Raw genomic sequence first — 19,232 nt, forward strand, 5'->3', positions numbered from 1 at the left:
ATTGGTACTGAAAAAATGCCAAGTGGAAAATCCCAGTATGAAATGAACTCCTGCGGCTGTCATTCACGTAACGGCTATCTACAGAAAAGATTTGGTAAGAAACCTTACCATATACTGGACTGTGTGAATTGCTTGTGTTTAGTCTAGTTTGAATGATTTCTGGTATCTCAGGGTCAAAGTCTCGCTTTTCATAGGTAAACATTTTAGAGGCACTCATATTAATGACATATCACTAGTCAGAATCAGAACTAGTCCTGCTTAGGCAGCTACCTTGGGTAGAAAAACATTTGACCAGTGACTTAGACATGACCTAGCTTCAGGCCTTAAAATGAGGACCATTTGCTACAGTGCCTAACTAGCAATTATACAGCTTAGACCGGGGATTCAGGACAACAAAGCTTCTTGAAGGTGTTATAGGAAGGTCTCTCACTGCCTGTTGTGGAAAAAAAACCCAAACCACCAACATAAAATCCAGCTAATTTTTGACAGTTTTAAAGCTTCTTTGGTTGCTACAGTAGAATAAAAGAAAGTGTCATGGTGATAATCATAAGTTATCTAATGATAATGACCTTTGCCCACAGCAGGTCCTTTAATACATATGTATGCCTTGTGCTGCACTGAACAGAGCCTATAGATGCATCCAGGAGCACCCCTGCATATAGGGCCCCCAGAGGGGTTTTGCAAACTACTCATATGAACAGTTGCATTAAATTACACTTAGCTTGAGTGATCAGCAGCTCATCAGTTGTCCTCTGGCCCTGATTCTCAATGACTAGAAGCGTCTAACAAAGAAAGCCCTTAGAGAAGGCACAGGGAAAGCAATGACTGTGTAAGTGCCTTGAAGAAGGGTGCTCCATTTCAAGGATACTCTGACATTTCTGACCTGTTAGAAGGAGTGGCAGAAAAATTCCAGGAATTTAATATGGAGTGTTTAATTGAGACATAGATGAAAAGAAATCAGTAGAATTTAAAGTCAGTTTCTCTCTTGCAGCTAAAACGTGTCAGCTCGGAAGACTTAGTAAATATTCTTAGCCACTAATGTGTCTTTATTTTGATTGTACAAGAGATAAATCATCCTTATAAACACAGTACAAAACCACAGCGGCCCGGTGTGTTTATGATTAATTCTTTGCGTGCAGTGCAAATGTAAATGCAATAGTCATATTGCCATATCCTGCTTCACACTTCAATACCATTTGTCTAATTTATTTCTGTCATTTGGACTTAAGGGCACAGAGGAATACTTTGAATTTTACATATGATAAATATTTCTTTCTGAGAGTGAACCTGTAAAACTGCAGCCCGTTTAATAATACCCTGAACATCTTTCACATCCAAATATCCTCATAGGAAATATACTGATTTATCCGTTTTTAAAACATGGTTAAACTGAGACCTGAAAGAAAGTGACTCATCAAGGTTAAAATGCAGGTTAGGTACAGAGCTGAGGGGACACATCCTGATCCAGATTCCTATTTGTCTGCTTTACTGGTTTGACGCTATTCCTTTCCTTGTGTAGATTTAGGAGCAGATTATCTGGATGTCACATTCAACTCCAAATGAAAGGTGGTAAATGGAGGACAACTGTTCTACCTAGGACGGTTTGGAGACCCCCAGAAGAATTTCTTAAATTCAAATGCATGAACTATTACCTAATTTAGGTAATAATTTCACTAATAGAAAAAAAATCAAGCTTCCTGTATTGTAAATAGCTCTCCTTTTTAATTTACCATATAATCTGCTACCTGGCATTTGTGTCTTCATCCATATTCACCACTTCACTGAACAGAAACTGTCAGAGTACTCCTTTTTACATCTGTAAAGATGAGCTCAGAGCACAGGCCAGGCTCTGAATGTTTGGAAATTTGGAGTTCAGCTCATACTTATCACAGGTGTCAAACTGGGATAGCCTTTCTGTATTCCTCCACATTGCTGAAGATGAAATGAATTGGTTGTGATTAATACAGGAGGGTTACAACTAATACAAGTCATTTCCATCCAGGTGTTTTTATTCAGTGTCTGGAAGAAGACACAAATACTTGAATCAAGTCTGTCTAGATAAATTTCTTGGTTTTTCCTGTTAGTGGGAACACAGAGGACTGGCAATATCTGAGCACTCTGGTTTGTGCTTCCAGATATATTTGCAGGGTAACAGATTGTTACTACTACTAGCTGAAAGAATTAAAGTGGAAGTGATGAACACAACAAGAATCAGAATAAAGACAGCCTACAGATGCACCATTTTGTCCCTCTGACCTACTAACCAGAGCTACAGAGAGAAATCTAGATCCTATTGAATGGGATAAAGTTGACTGGGAAAGGCAGCAGCATCCCTTTGATGACAGAGCCAAGGAAGAAAACTAACTCTTCTATTGCAAAGTTTCCACTGGACCCCGAAGAAACAAGCGTTCACTTCGGTTACGCTTGAGGCTGTTTTTTTAAATACTTATCTCTGACACCTATTCTTTCTCCAGTTCTGGACGCTGCGTACTGCGCCCTCGTGCCTTCACTCTCCTGTGGCCATGCAGCCTGGCTTGGGGAAATCTCTATGCTTTGACTCATACTGCTCTGCAATTCCTAATGGTCTCATGTGCTTGCCTAAGCTGCCTTATAGGGTAATAAGCTATTTGCAACTTCAATATGATAAGGAGCAAGAAAAAAAAAGATATATTTCTGTTGGTTTATTTACACAAAGAACAATGTAACTGGCTGTCCCTGTCTCAGTTCTGTGCTATTAATAAAGTCCATGTGAGGAATATACAAATTTATACCACGCGCGGAGCCTGTCAACGTAACTACTCTCTAACTGGAATACTTTCCATGCCATGTATCTCCATTGAACCCATCTTTCTGGGACATGTGACCCAGAAATGTGTCATCAGGACACATGCAGTCACTGGATTGATGAAAGGAATTCAAAGAAAACAAAGAACAACGCTGCCTCTTCCAAATTGTACTCAACTCATTGCTATTGCTCTCTGAAAAAATTAGCAAGGGATGAAAAAAATGTTGTTGTCCCAAACACGGCCCTGGTTTTACCTTTCGTACAACAGGCTCCTATGCAATGCCATATTTTTCAAGAGATTACTAAGAAAAAAAGGAACTAAAAATCCACATATGTCAGTTTTTAAAAGCAAATAATCACTCCCATGCAATGGCTGAGAGGCAAACTCGTACCTAAAGACTTGCAACTGCAATCACTGACATTTTTTATTGTCCAATCAAAATGTTAAAAATAAACAGAGCCCACAAGGAGAAAAATACACTGCATTTTAACATTCTTTCACAATTCATAACCAAAGCTGCGGTCAGCAACATGGAGCGAGAACGTTTGGTTATAAGTCATGACTTTGATTAAAGTGTCTTACTGGTGTCTCATGGAAATCTCCCAAATTAAATGGATGTCCAAATTAGAGACATTCAGACTCAAGACGAAATATCACAAATAAGCTCTTTTGTCTAGAATAAATAGAACCAAAACAGTCTAATCCTCAGGAAGATAACCGATACAACATTGTTCCCTTGGGTCTCTTTGTTAGTGATTAACCCAGGCTCTTTTAAATGCCTAAAACAATGAAATCAGTGGACAAGCTATTCTAGTTCTGAGTATGAATTGCCCTCCTAATCTCTGCTCACCAGGTCTGCCCACAGCCACATCCTTCTAAAGCCCCACTCCTTCCTTCCAGCCTCCAGCTGATGACTCACTCGAATCAGTGCGGCCATCAGGATATTCATCTACCAAATCAGAGTAGCCCTTGATCTTGCTACCGTGACCTCTGCCATGCCTATTCCCAACTTTTGTTTTCTGCTTTCACTTATTGCACCAAATCTAAAGTTAGACTGTCAGCATTTTGGGTCAAAGCTCCGATCATGCCTGGCACCAAAGCCCCTCTACTTCACAGTCTCTTCACACTTCACACGCAGGTGTTTAGCATCCCAGTAGCCCAAAGGGATGAAGGAAAGAAAGGACCACAGTCATTAGGCTTGATTAGGTTTGAAATAAAGGGTAACACTTCCACTAGGATCAACAGCACTGCATCAGGCAGGCAGAGTGACCCAGTAGGTACTGCTGAGTGCCTCTTGAAGGGTCTGCATCTTCTCTATGGTGAGGGATTTCATCTTGCTGATGAAAGTCCTAAAGCCAACAAACCATATTAATGAGAACCAAAGTCCTAAAGCCAACAAACCATTTTAATGAGAACCATGAAACTCCTCCAGCAACTTGTGATAAAGTTATCTGTCATGAAACACGAAACATTAAAGACTCTGGAGATGCAGAGGTCACCAGAGGGTATTTTATCTTTCTTTATATATTTTCTTCAGAAAGAATAAAGGAGACGGAAGAGAAAAAGTGATATTATGTTGCAGCACAGGGATGTTTCTATTTGTAGGAAGATATGCCTTTCACACCAAAGTCACATGATATTCAAAAGATGACTATGAGCTACATTGCTAAGCACTCTACAGGGTCAATACTGTCTGTCCACTTCCTTCTGAAAGTTATCCTTGTATTTTATATAATAAACTACACTATGTATTTCATTATATAGCACAGTTGATCTTAAAAGCACCTGCAAGTCCAGTTACTAATGAGAAAGAACATCAATGTGAGTGGCAGGACTTTTGATTATGTCAGATTGACAATGGATACTTTAACAAAGAAAACAGTCAAATTGTGTCTTAGATATAGCATTCAATTATCCCTGGATGGATAATCTGGGCCATGGTTTGACTCATTCCATCTTCCTGCTACAGCCTCAGTAGCATCACAAACTCACACCTGCTGGCAGTTTCCTGGTGCTTAGGGTTGTTTATCCCTGTGCTCTGCAGAGATGCACTTACCACACTTTAAAAGACGAACACACTGAAAGGTCACTGTCTTATTGGTACATGTTTTGTATTAACAGTGGGTAATGCTCCCACCCCCTCTCCCTGCCCTTCTTCGTTATCTGAATAACTGGCAGCAGACTTTCTCTGAAGGAGTGGTTTTGGTAGTCATCACAGGGGCACATTATGGAAGAAGAGGCTCAATCGTACCAATATCTCAATTATAAGAGCATATAGGCTGCATAACACAATGTTGCTACCTTCCAGACCACCGTATTCCAGATTCCATTCTGCATCCAGTAGTCAACACTGACACTTCCACACAGACCAGGCTCCTTCCTCCACAGAGTTTGCCCAAGGTTTGTCTGGATGAAATCTATACTTCAAACACGGATTTTGGTGAAGTCTGGTGATGCAGAAACTGTCAAAGCACTAGTCTGTAGAAAAGCAGGGTATGGGCAGCAGTGACCTCCTATTCTACTTGTTATCTTGTTGCAAAAGGTGCTCTACTTTTATTTGTGTTGATATGAGACAGAAGGGGTTTCAGGATGCTAAGGCACTTTGGGGGCTTTATAGCAGCAGGAAATCCTTGATCAGTGGAGTGGAGCTGGGAGCCTCAGGCAAAAAAAGCCTGGCTGGTCATTATCCAGACCACAAGGATTTCAAAACATATGGTACCCATGGGCTTGATCTACCCACTTGCAACATGTTGGTTTCTCCCTATGTTGTATACTCCCTTCCAAAAATCCCACAATTGCTTTTATTGTGACTTAGCTCAGCTCTGCTCTCTGAAGGGAAAGCACACAGCACTTCTGACAACGATGCTGTTCACAGTTTTCAAACTCCCCTTTAAACACAGCCCAGAGAGTCAGCAAAGAGATAAATCACACTGAGCTGCACAAACACCTTCATCACACTAAATTCATAGGTATCCAAAGAGAGAGAGAATACACAGACACATCTCAGGATATAGGATCTGACTCAGACCTACCTAGAAAGAGTCAGATGAGGCACCGGGAACATCTCAGACCCAGGAAATTAACTTCTCTCATTGGAGCTGAACAAGGATCTCAGCCGATGCAGCCAAAATTAACAGCAGCAACATATTTTTTGCATTATTTATCCAACTACATAAACATACATCACATTATTTCAGGACAACTCTTCTTAGCTACACTACCCCCTGTGGGAGACAGAAGAAGCAATGCTTGTAGCCACTAGGGAATAACAGGAGGTGAAGAGTTGGTAAAAAATGCACATCTAAGAGTTAGTAGCTAAGGGTAGACCCTTCCTTTCCTAGATTCTATTCCTCTGATACTAATAAATTTGTTCCCTCTGTTAAACTGTTTTCAACCTGATATTTTTATATTTCCTTAGCTATTAAGAGTCAGGTACACAAGGGGTTGTACTTTTCTTTCTGCTAGGTACAGTCACTGTGACCTTCCAGAGAAAAGTCTCCCCTGTATCAGCTACCACACATTCACTTCAGGACTGTAACTTCTCTGAAATCGCTAATAATATAAATTCTTGGAACAAAGTAGGAAGGAGCTTTATGCCATACATATGGGAGTATGGCTACACAGAGATAATACATTTCAGCTTCAGCAGACTTGTAATGGCAGTTTTTTCATTACTTTAATCATCTAGATGTCTATATATGGGGTGTTACTGGAAGTCACATGACTTCCTGAGGTTCAGTTTCCCCTGCTTGTAAACATGTGCAAGAATTTCACTTTCTGATCGCTGAAAAATAAGAGCGAGGTACTTCTCAGCAAAGTTTTACTCTACAAAAAAATTATGTTAGTGAAAATAATTCTCTTCTGCTAATCTTCTAAAACTGCAAAATTTAGCCATAACCTTCCTTTACAAAGCTTGGATTCACTGGAACAAAGGTATGAAATTTCATAAATTTCATTAGTTCTGATGACGTTGTCATCATCAACAAAAAATACATAAAATAAACGATAATAATTAACTGCATTCAGCTGCATTTTCTCTGAGAATTTCCACACCCTCAGAGTGTGAAAGAACAGATTCATTCTTTGAGAAGAATACAGTATAAATCCTGCTAATTATTTGTGCTGAGAGTGGCATCTACGATTCATTTATTGAGAGTTACAGGGCTCTGGTGCTTTTTCAGTAAATCACCATTAATATTGCAGCTGGCTGCGCTACAGACGTTCTGCAAGATCTTGAGAAATCACGTTTCAGATCGGGTGGAAATACTTGAAATATACTTCTGTTCAACATATTTTAGCATTTATTAGTTGAACATATTGTCTTGTCAAAAGAAACGATCTCAGCAACTCCAGCAGGATCAAAAAAGAAAGCCTTAGCTGCAGCTGGAATTCAAAAATAGATATTATGCAGCACCAAGAAATATTAAGCGTTGTTAAAGGATCCTTTGAAGGAACCCAAGACTGGAAGAAACTCCCTCATTATTTATCAATCCCCTACTATTAAAGGCCATATTCCAGAATAACTCTCAGAACTAACAAACAAACTGTTAATTACTAACCACTATCATATAAAATTAGAAACAAGGGAATAACAATGCAACAGAAATGATGACACGCATTAGATCCCACCCAGATCATTTCAGAGATGGTCTCTATGTTGAGAATACATGCTTGAATCTGCCACGAGTCTGCCTAGTACCACCACTGGACCAGCCTTCAGCAAAATCTATATTTAACAGTACGTGTTAGTATAAATTAAAGATGGCAATTTACAGGAAAGAGGAAAGGAGAAGGGAGATGAGGAAAGCAACAAAGCAGATGACGCAAATCGCATCAAGCTTGAAAGAACTTGTCAAGGCCTTATCCTGCTATAGATCAGTCACTGTAGTTAGCTGAGCTGCTTCACCTTCCTGATAAACTAAAATGAATCCCATTTAATTTTGGTGCCATTCGTATCCAGACTTAATGTGTATCTGGCTGTCTCTAGGATATACATTAGGAAACTAATGGAAAGCATCTGATAGCATCAGTCAGATAAGACTGCTGATGTTCCCTCTACAGCCGAAAATATATAAAACCTCAAAACAATTTTTCAGGCTGAGATGACTCAGAAATCAGCATCAACTTGCCAACTTTTAGAAGGCCCTAGGATGTTTGCTCCAAATAGTATCTTGGTAACAAACTTGTATGTCACATTCACATACACAAATCCATACATAATGAGATTAAAGGTCACAGCTCCTTAGGAGAAGCCCTATTAATACTGAAATACAAAAAAAAAAATAGTCTGCTGTCTACAAATAGAAAACTTATAATCCAAAGGCACTTCATTAAGTGAATGGATCTGTTTCTACAGCTCTGCTCCCTTTATTTTAAGGGTGCCATCACAGAGATGAGTTCTACAATCAGCAGTAAAAGGAAGAATTAAGAATAGGAATAGTTAGACTACCTGTGAGAATCAAAAATTCCTGTGGGAAAAATTACCCTGTACAGAGGATGCCGTATATCTCGAGATGTTTACAGATAATATTAATGGAAAAAACCCAAACAAATCTACTAATGGAAGTACATTGGAGACTAAGCATACCTAAAGAGATTGACTGGGTCAGCCACAGGGCTACCTTATTACTGTATTAAAGACAACAATCACTTGAATCACAGCACAAGCTGGCCACGAATATCCTGTAACACACACCGAGACCCTTTATTTATCTTGCATGGTCACTAGTCACAAGTGAGAAGTATGACAATTTCAAGCATCGCTACGATATCTGGGGTTTTTTTTCCCCCAATGGGTTATTTTGCAGACTGGGAAAAGGTATCTGGGGAAATGTTTGGGAAACTAAAGCCACACACTTGGATGTGAAAAAATGGCCTGCCTGAAATTAGGTCCTGAACTCAGCATTAAACAGAAGTTACCCATTTCTTGAAAGAAAACACAGCACACTGAAATTTATAACAAACTTCCACATGATTGGAGTAGAATCTTCATCCTTGCTTTCTGTGGATTTGACATGAAATGCAGAAACCTCTTACTTGAGCTCAGGATGTTACAATGGATTCCAAATAGCCTTAAGGGCAGCTTCAAGACTAAAGGTAATTAAGACAAGAGAAACCTCAACTATCTGAAACAAACTAAAGGCTTGGTTTAAACCCTGAAAGGAAACTTGTGGAGACTGGTCCACACTGGATCACTAGAATTGGAGATACAGGCTGGTTCTGCACCAATCTGGTCATGTCTGAAGCACGTCTGTGACCAATCTGTATGGCTTGCACTTAAGGCTTTTATGTGTGCATCTCTTAGCTGACTCTTACCTATAAATCCAGCCTGGACCATCCTGCAGGATTAGGTGCCTTCAAGAGCAAAGTTTCCAGAGCCCTTGATACAGAGGCTTGAAGATTAGGCATCATTTGCTTGACTGGTTAGTTGCTATTTGAAGTTGTACAGGCTTGGCATAAATTCATTCAGCCATAAAAAGGTTCACAAAGTCTTTCTCTTGCTAGAAACAAGCAGCAACAGAGAGTTTCCTTGCTCAGAAGTCCCCAGGCCTGCCCATCCAGTGGGTCAAAGGCTCAAGAAATCCTGCCTCTCCTTGCCCTCAGGGCTCTCTCTGGAAACACCATCTCCTGGCTTCCCCTCACTCTGGCATCTGTGGCTCTGGGTCAATACTTTAGTTCCTGTAATAGTAATTGGGGCAAACAGGCAACTAGGTTCTGCCTTGACCTGTGGCCAGCACTAGCTCACAGCACCTTGCTCAGCACTGGAGCAAGAACAGTCCTTCCATCTTTGAGCCTGAAAGACAGCACCTAGGAAACCCGCTGGCTACACCAGGCTGCAAAAATCTCCCTGTCTGGAAATACCTCTCAACATAACACTATTAAATAAATACCACACAATAGTATTGACTTACCTCTGCGTTGTACCTAGCACGTAGCCACAGTTGGGTGTTGCACCACATGGACCTAATGTTTGCTTTGCATTGACAGACTGTTTTGGTTTATCAGTCTCCATGCCTAATTCCCACCCCAACTTGAACTTGTGCTATTGCTATACTCCCTCCTAACTGCCCAACATCTATTGGTTGTCTCCTCCATGCCCTGGGATTGTTCAAGATACCCATTTTATGGTGCTGATGATCCTCTTGTACTGATGGTGTTATAAAAGCACATCAGACTTACCAGCACTCTGTTTATTTTCTGTGATTTCCAGAGTAGAGTTCAGCAGGTACAAGACTTGCACTGCAGAGACCCCGACACAGGAGATGAGATAGCAATCTGATACTCATGAGGTGGTTCTACAGGGCTTTCCAAGAAATAGGGCTCCTATCAGTAACTGAGACACTGTGTGTCCCTGGTTTGGACTGAATATTTACACCACTAACAACTGCTTATAACTGCTGACACAAAAAATCTGCAATATTCAATGTTTAGAGACCTTTACCAAGCATTCTTAAAACTTAAGTTGTTTTTTAATAATGACAAGATAAAAAAATTAGTAGCTTAAGCTACACTAATTTTCTGGTCTACTTGCGTTTTCCACCTTTTTTCATAGTACAAGTGTTACAAAGCAAGTCATCAAAGTTCTAAATGACAGTGGTTTACTGAACACAAATTCAGGGCCTAGCTCTGCTAGGTTTTGAAACACAAGGACAGTAAAGGAGGCCACTTGAAGACTCACTTAAAGACAACTACCTTAGTTCTGCATATGCGTTAGCTATACCTTACTCTGGCCACACACTAACTCCATCAAAACCTAGGATAGCTTCCACATCACGGAATACAGCACAGCACCAAGGACTTCTCACAGAGGAGTAGAGCAAGCACACCCCTTAAACCTCTTGGAAGAGGAATCTGACCTTCCAAGTTAGACTCTAAAGCTTCATTACAACCTTAAAAAGCCTCCATCTATTCTCACTGACACTGTTGAATCTTATTTTTCCTTGGCAAATCCTATTTCCCACAGACATGCCTCTCTTCCCCTTCTCCCACATCCTTCCCTCCAGACCTTTCTTTGCTCCCATCTCACTAATCATCTTGGGCTCATTTCCAAAGATCTTCTTTTAAAAATTCATCAGCGTGCTATAAACAAGCTAGGCTTGTCAGCTTTAAAACTTGCTCGAGTTACTGTTTGCAAGGCAGGAGAGAGGAAAAAGGATACTCCAAGGGGACCTCCTTGACGTGACCATTCATCTGTCTACATCAGCAGTTCCCAATGTTTTTGGCTCATAACCTCATTTCCGAGCTTGTGACCTCTCTTCCATCAGCGCTCCACAGGGTCGCAACCCTAACTTTGGAAACTTCTCATCTAGATCAGTCAAAACTGACTCTTCAAGCATAATTTTCCCGTTGCTGCCATGTTTGTTTATGCTCCCGAGTGGTGTGATTACACTGAAGTTCAGGTTCAAACTTGTCTTTTTGCTTGTTTGTAAGTCTAGAAAGAATTTCTAGGTGTCACTCAGCCAGCAGATACTGAACTCTGTAACTTTTGACTGTTCTGGTTAGAGATAATTATATCCCAACTGACCTGGTTTGGCATTAAGCACTTGGCTGCAAAGTTCAGCTGTGCCTGGATAAAGCAAAGATTTTGCTTCTCTGCAGTCTGGAAACATCATTGTTTTCTCTACTTCATGTCATGATTGTTCAGATCATTACTATACCTAAGTAAGTCCTTAAATAGTAATACAGTTTCCTCTGCCACACCATGCATCCTCACTGCCTCACACACATATGGAATCAGACGGACTCTGATAGCTACTGTTCTGCACATCAGTTTGTCTTTCTCTTTATGGTCATTGTGAACATGCAGTTAGTGAAAATTTTAATACAGAATCATAGAATAGTTTGGGTTGGAAGGGATCTTAAAGATTATCTAGTTCCAACCCCCCCGCCATGGGCAGGGACATCCTACTAGATCAGGCTGCCCAAGGACCCATCCAATCTGGCCTTGAACACCTCCAGGGATGGGGCAGCCACAACTATTCAGATATATAACAACAAATATTCAGATTTATATCTCACTGGTAAAAGTGGTGGGGAACAATAGCAAAGTGATTCAAACAGATCTCAAAAATGCTAAACTTTTGGAACATTTGCAGTTTAGATATGCTACAGCTAGTCCTCCTCTGGAATTTCCCTAGAATTAAAATCATTAGGAATTCTTTACTTACCTGTTTCTCCCATTTTCACATTATATCCCTGCTCAGTCTGTGTGTGTCTGGAGAGGTGGTTCTGCTCCTGCATTAAAGACCCTTTCCATCAGTTTTGCTGCTCACAGAACCTCTCTCACCTGGTACTCCCACTCAAAGCCTAAAGCAGTTAATTGACTTTCTATTTGACCTCAGTGAATTTCAAGGTTACTGTTTTTCAATTTAAACAGCCAAGAGAGATCTGCCTAAACACACCAGGCTGGAATCTGGGGAATGTAAAGTGGAAGCTCAGCAGTAGTGGGAGCACCTGGGAGCAGCCAACCTTCGTGCCTGCCTTGGGAAAACACAGAATATAAATCTGGACTCCAAGGAAAAACAGTTAACATGTGTGAAAGGGCCCACCACCATCCATGCAGCTGAAGGCGATCAAGTTACTGAAGACCAGTAAAGGAGACAGGAGAAATACATTTGAGGTCTGTGGCTTTCCAGCACTCAGGCACATGTGAGTACACAAGGCACTTGGGTAGAACCCCATTTTGCAATTATTCACTCTCCATATGAAGTTTAAGCTTCTGACTTTAATTGCTGCCAATAAAAGAGATTAGACTGAAAATGTTCCAGCATGAAAGGCAACCACCGAAGCCAACATCAGGGCTTCTCTTTCCCTCAAATATGAAGGCAAAGCCCCATGGCCTAGCAGAGCAGGCCAGCAGACGAGGAAAATGAAGTCATGCTTTGTCAGAATGAAACTCAGTGAGTGCCAGAGCACATCAGCAAGGAGAAGTTCCTGTCTGAGCCTGTAATTATTTGCATGAGACCATCCCTTGTTTGCTACTGTGCAGCACTTCCAGAAGGGTTGCTGTTCCCTACTGAAGTGCCAATGTTTCTTCCTGTCTTTTCTTGACACACTGTGCCTCTAAGAGTGCATCAAGGTCAGGTTTGTGTCCCACCTTCTCTTGTGCTATTATGCAATGGAAAACTGGGGGAGATGTCAAAGTGATCAGGCTTGAGAACTCTGCTGGCCACTCTGACAGCCTTCCCAGTGGAACGTGAGTTGAGCTGGCACATCTTGATAAGGCTCCTGCTGCCAAGGACACAAAATGGTGCTAAGGATCCCATTCTGCTCAACTTACTATGAAAAAGATAATCTAATTTGCTCATTTTACTGCTATACTAATTCTAAATCTATGCCCATGTTAACCATATAAATGAAATGGTGGGGGGGAGATAGTTGGTGAAAGAATTCTGCAAAGTGGCAAGAAAATTCACTAAAAATCTGTAAGTTTGTGTAAGAGTGACTATCTGAAAGTTCATGGGACCTCCCATGTGAACCTGTAATCTGTCAAAGAAAAAGGATCTAGCCAATTAAGACCTTATTTGTGAAATTGAAAAATCCAGCTAGTCCTTGAAAGGAGGGAATGAATTCTTTAGAATAACAAAAAGGATGCAACAGGAATAATGCACCACAGTTTGTTACTTCTTGGCCTTCACTGGTATATTATTCCCTACACCAGCCAAGCATGAAACAAAGAGACATCGAAAATGAGTGCAACTAGGCATCAACATAAGAGTTCCACCAGTTCTCAAAGTAAGAAGCTTAACTATATTATATGTTGATAACAGATTGCATCTGAGACACCGTATCTTCAGTCTCAAAGATAGAAGCATTCTGTCCACATCTAGGAAATGACTAAGATCCTACCAACTCGGAGGCTAATGAAATTGAGACAAGTTTCTTTGAAGGTGCTGAAAGGCATGAATGCTGAAACAAGACCAGGGAACCTGAAACTAGCAGTGCACAAGTCTATATGAATCAACAGAACAGCCCAGGGATGCTGGGGTCAAGCAGTCAGTAAAGAAAAAGAGACCACAGGGTGCGTGTATTTGAATCAGAATATGTTTCCATTCAGCATAGCATTATCCATGTGTCACGCACAAAAGCAGAACCTATTTCTGTGTGCTGCCCTTGAGGAATGCGGCAACATTGCCTTATGACACGATACTCACCCACAAGATGAGCACTTCCCTAAATTAAGTGCTTTCTGACACCAGATAGTCTTTCAGACTTGCTTTTTTAGTGGATGCTTTTTTAAATAGGCTTGCTGTCCAGTGACTTGGGAGTCACATGCTTGTGCCATTGATCATTCAGAGAGTATCTCACAAATTCTTTGGGAAAATACTCAGACTTGCCTAGATAAATAACAAGAGTTATGCCTGCCACAGAAACTCTCTTCTCTGCCTGGAATAAACCGAAGACAGGGAGAGGCATTTCCACAGTCAGCACCAGAGCTAAGACTAAGGAGTGAAAGGTGCTATCCTGTAAGTTTGGACTCAGGGCTACTGCTAACAAGCAGAACAACCAGAATAAATGGTCAGTGGACTGACAAAAGTAAAGACGTTTAGCACATGAGGATGCAGAATTGGAAAAGAAGGCTGGGATTATATCTGGCCAGTTCCTGTTGATTCAAGAAATGCATCCCCTGGTAACCAGGGAAGCAGCGACAGACACTGGTCAGTGGATGCAGACTGACCATGCAGACAGGGACAGGTACAGCCAGAGATAAACCCAGGAGGGTGGCAGAGACTACTTAGGTGGGCTGCCACCTCTTAGGGAAGAGCAGCTGGGACTCTGCTTCTCCCTCGCTAGTGCCTGGTGGGTGTGAAAGTAGCTCACAGAACAGGCTTTGAGTGAGCTGTACAGGTGCACTTTCAGGTCCTGTGCTTTATTAATTTCCAGATTCATGAGTTACTGATATCAGAGCACCAGTGTATCTGTGGAAAGGCAGTTCCCTGTTCCCAGCTAGCCTAGCTGCACGAACAGCAAGAACAGAAAGCAGGGCACAGCAGTTTTAGAGAACAAAACTTTTGGTTCCTTGCAGGTTCCTTCCTTTTCTCTAGCATGAACTACAGAGCCTTGAAGATAGCTCTAAGATGTGCTGTTTCCCACAGATCGCAACGGGCCCTGCACCACTGTGCAATCCAGTATGGCCCATTTGCAGTGTCCCCATAGAGTGTTTCATGAGCTGAAAGTAGTATACAAAATGAGTTGTTCTTGTCTCTCCTGCCCCCTTTCTATAGCCTCCAAAAGCTGTCATGACAGCATATGAGAGATTAAGTGCCAGTAGGAGTCAAGTCCTGCCCCAAGAATGACTAAGAAGCTCATTAAATAAACTGTCTAGTAAAGGCGACTCAGAAGCCTGACGTGCTTCAGTGTATGTCTTACAGGATGGATCATGCTTGGAAGGAAGCTACACAGCTTCAGTTATGTCCAAGACCACTACGGACCTCAAGCAACTACTCCAAAAGGCATCAGGAATTCACTAGCATGAATGAAAACTGCTCTGCCAAATTCTGCAATACCCTGCACAGCAAGTTGCCACAGAACTAAACCCCAAAATGCTTTGGCTGGGATGACCACACAGATGTCTGTCACGTACAACTGAGATCCAGCAGCCTTCACATCCTCTGCCTCAGGCAACACTGTGTAGGTAGCTTGACTCATTCCCTTAGGTGTACTTGATGGACCTAAAGAGAGGATATAGGCACCCAGAATTAGGCTCCAAAACTGCACTGAAGTTAAAGGATACAAGCAAGTGGTGCAAACAGCCCTTCTCCTTGCTGTCCAAATGTAAGAAAAGATGCAACAGGGCAGCAAGTTCTAATGTGTGACCAAAAGCTGCTGTAAAATTCCTTGTAGAAACAAGGAATCTATTATATTTATTACCAATTTGCTAAGTAAGGTTAATACCCTCGTATTGACCCTGCCTCGTATGCCCTTAGTAATACTACTGTGCTTTGTCCCATTAAGATTTTACAGCAGAAGAGATAACGCACGGTCGATAACCTGTTATAAACAGATACTTTTCGTTACCCTGTCCCCACAGCCCCCACCCCATTGTAGCAGAGGAAGATAACGCTCCAGACAGAGAACTTGTTTCCAATGTCAGCCTGTAACCTGCTTATGCCTGAAGAAAGAGAGACTGATCAGCTATTGTGGTCTTTGTCCTGGCAGTTGAATAGCCTGCATGAATATCAACATTATCATAAATCACTCAGTAGCTGAAAGTCATCTTACCATCAAAAGGAACTGAATAGCAACCATTTTAAATCCTTATGTATATCCATTTACAGCAACTGAGCTGTGGGAGTATATAGACCTATTTTTCAGCTAGCATGATAATCAAGCCATTCCTCTTTTAAGAGTGAATTCATTTGCTTTGGTATTAGACACAAATAATGGTTACAGAAATTGATATGTAATCTCCAACTAAACTAAGATTAAGCAGAGGCTTAAACTCCTTTATTCCTCAAAACAAATTTAAAGTCCCCAGCCAGATTCTGATCTTTGTGTGAATGTGAACACACTGAATTAAATTTAAAAGCCACCACTTCAAACTGGTGTTTCTCAGTAGCCCCAGTGTAGCCATAAAGATCAGAATCTGTCCTTAATATCTCTGCACACTGGTACTGTGCAGAACTAGCTCCAGACTATTTATAGCTCACACTATATATACACACTGCAGCTTCCAAAAACATATTTTATCTTTTGTGAGGACAATGCTTTCAGAAATGTAATAAAAGGCAGTTTTGTTAAACAAAAAGTCTGCTCGAACCCTTAACCTGGAAGAGTAGTCCCATGCTGCCAATCAGATAATAAGCTTAATTCTTACATCACACTTTATTTGTAGCTCACTCTGTAGTTAATGGATATAGCTTATCTAACAGGAGAAATGTGAAACCAGAGTTTTAGAACAATAGAAACAAGGCTGTCACCAGCAGGCTGCCAATGAATCACGTCTTTGCAGTCAAGTCCTCCCAGAAGGTCATTTGTAGCAGAAATACATCTCTGTCCAGAGCCTGCAAAATGCTGAAAAGCGTTTCTCAGTTTTATCCTAATAAAATACTGAGCAGATCAATCACCAGAACAACTTCACCTGGTTGTATTTTTTTTAAGTTCTGTTGATTGGGAGACTTAATAGCAAAGGTTACCAAGTGAGCAGGCCTGCTTGCTTCTGCACCTGGGATTCTAGATGTGGTTTTACCTTCACCCTAAATTCAAGGTATATAAAAAACAACCACTTACAAACCTTAAGGAAAAGCAATTTGCCATTCTCTTTTCCATTTTCAAAAAAAAATATTTTTAAACACCAAGTACCTTTCTTGCACCCCATTCAGAACTGAAACCCTGAAACCACTGAAAGACAGTGAGCTCTGTACAAACAATTCACCAAGAAACAGAAAGCAGCAGTGATGCTTTCTCTTTCGTGTTCAGAGAAATACACAGAAAAAGGACAAGTAAAAAAAAAAAAAAGCTACTACCTGTGTCATAAATATGGAATCTGGTTTTGCTCATATAATTGTTTCAAAGTAACTGCTCTCTGCTGCTTAAAGAGAAAAAGTCTCTTCTGCTGCACTTGCAAAATAGCCCTATATTTTATGCAAGAGGGAAAAAAACAGACAATGGGGAAGCTGTTCTTTTAAGAAGAATGTCACTGGCACAAACAGCTGGCAGTTAGTGGCATACTATTTATATGTGCAGTAGCTCCTGCTTTTTAACAGATAAGGAAGCAATATCTCGTTTGCAATTCAGGTGAGGAACGCCAGTGGCTCTACAGCGCCACTGGCTCCTGGGCCATGTTTCTTATCATATCAGAAACATCTGTCACTGTGCAAATGAATTCATTATAAAAACACATCCAATATGCAGTTTCAGGATGAGACAGCAGTCTGCAAAGAAACCAGCCTCCCCCTATAAAAACTGGGATGGTCTGTCCCATATTCACCAGTTGGAAGGAGGGCACACACTGGGAGGGGTAAGCTTGGGAGGTAGGTGGGGGAGAGAAAAGGCACCTTAGAAATGTCACAATTATCCCTTCCCTAGGAGCCAACTGTGTCTGAGAATGGTCTTGCTCATGAGCGTCTGGCAGTTCCCAGGTAAAGCACGCTGATGTGCTGCAAAACAATTATCACATCTCTCCATGCTCAGTCCTCCGCTCCTCTGGGCTGTGAACAGACCTGACTTTAATCATGGACCAGAGGACTTTAACAAAACACCAGTGGCCTGAATAGAAGAGAAACATGGGGAGGTGGTCAGCAGATGGGTTACCATCAGAAGAGCATTTGCAGGGGCTCCATGCTCAGAGGTGGAAATAAATCCATTATAAGGGCAGCTGATAATGAGATGATACAAGCTACCACATCCAGGGAAGTCAAGGTGTGTCTTTGACCTGTGCTGAGGAAAAAGACAGGACAGGTTGAAAACAGCTCACTCGCCCATCTTCATCCCTGCTGTAATGCTGCACCTGGCACAAATTTAGAATGCAACAATTTGTAATATGGGCCATGCTTGCCTCTGGTCTTGTTCTCCAGGGCTGGGTCTAATACCCTGGTGAGTACAAGGACATTTTTGTGCTCCTCTTTAGCAGGGACTAAGACACCTCAAGGTGACTTCAAAATCCCTCATGCCTAGAAAGGGCCTGGAAATACCTCCACGGCTCTGGAAGCAGGCGGCTGGATTGATAACCCCATGTGTGTCACAGTGAGTGACCAATTCCTGCTGTGCCTTTGGGCTTTTATTAAAAAATACAAGAGAAAAAAAAGACTGTGTCTTCTGCCTTTGCTGAGAAACCCCTCTGAACTTCAGCTGGTGCATAGGAGAAAACAACGATCAGGCCCCGGACTGGACCACTACTACTACAGTTCAGGCACACGCTGCCTTTTTTGTCCCACTTTGATGAGTCTATATGGCAGCTGCTGCAATCGTGGATGAACTGAGAAACCCCTCACTTTCACCCCCAAGGAATACTAGAACCAAGCATGCAGCTTAAGAAAAAAATAAAGGAAAAATACCTATTTTAACTTCGCTTCTAATCATGAAACATATATTCTTAAATATGCATACATCAGCAGAAAAGAGTGGGTAAGGGCTCCCATTCTAATGCAAACAGAAACGTGCACTTTGAGCCCTTATATGAAATGGCAGTAAAAGCCCAACCCAATAACTATTTTCCTTGATTTTCAGCCAGCCAAGGCACAAGACAAATAAGTCATCAAGGACAAATAAAAGGAGGTTCATTCATCGCTGGAATCTTTAATGGTCACCAAATGAACTAAGATAACTGAGTAACCATTGTAAATATTAATCTTTAAAGGAAAACAATACTCCCAACAACAGGAAGCCTGATAAGACATTGGATGTTGCCATCAGTGTTATGGAGTTTCTCTAATTTCCTTAGTTTTTTTCTTATGCCTGTAGAGGGATCAGGAAGGGGAACATATGGTATCTCTCAAAGGAAGTAAA

At 41.3% G+C, this 19,232-nt stretch overlaps 1 protein-coding gene and 1 long non-coding RNA gene across 2 annotated transcripts in view; one reads left to right on the forward strand and one right to left on the reverse strand.

Moving 5' to 3' along the window:
* SLC6A6 (solute carrier family 6 member 6) overlaps nt 1-9,984 on the reverse strand; it is a 120,599-nt gene extending 110,615 nt beyond the window's left edge. Inside the window, exon 1 of the mRNA XM_069865769.1 lies at nt 9,966-9,984. The gene's annotated coding sequence lies outside the window, so the exon portion shown is untranslated. The remainder of the gene's footprint in view (nt 1-9,965) is intronic.
* Nucleotides 9,985-15,159: 5,175 nt separating this feature from the next.
* On the forward strand, nt 15,160-18,790 carry LOC138725158 (uncharacterized). Its single transcript, XR_011338191.1, has 2 exons — nt 15,160-17,745; nt 17,814-18,790. It is a non-coding gene; the product is annotated as an uncharacterized lncRNA (long non-coding RNA).
* The last annotated feature ends 442 nt before the right edge of the window (nt 18,791-19,232 follow it).

The sequence above is a fragment of the Phaenicophaeus curvirostris genome, chromosome 11 (genome assembly GCF_032191515.1).
Source record: "Phaenicophaeus curvirostris isolate KB17595 chromosome 11, BPBGC_Pcur_1.0, whole genome shotgun sequence".
Lineage (NCBI taxonomy): Eukaryota > Metazoa > Chordata > Aves > Cuculiformes > Cuculidae > Phaenicophaeus > Phaenicophaeus curvirostris.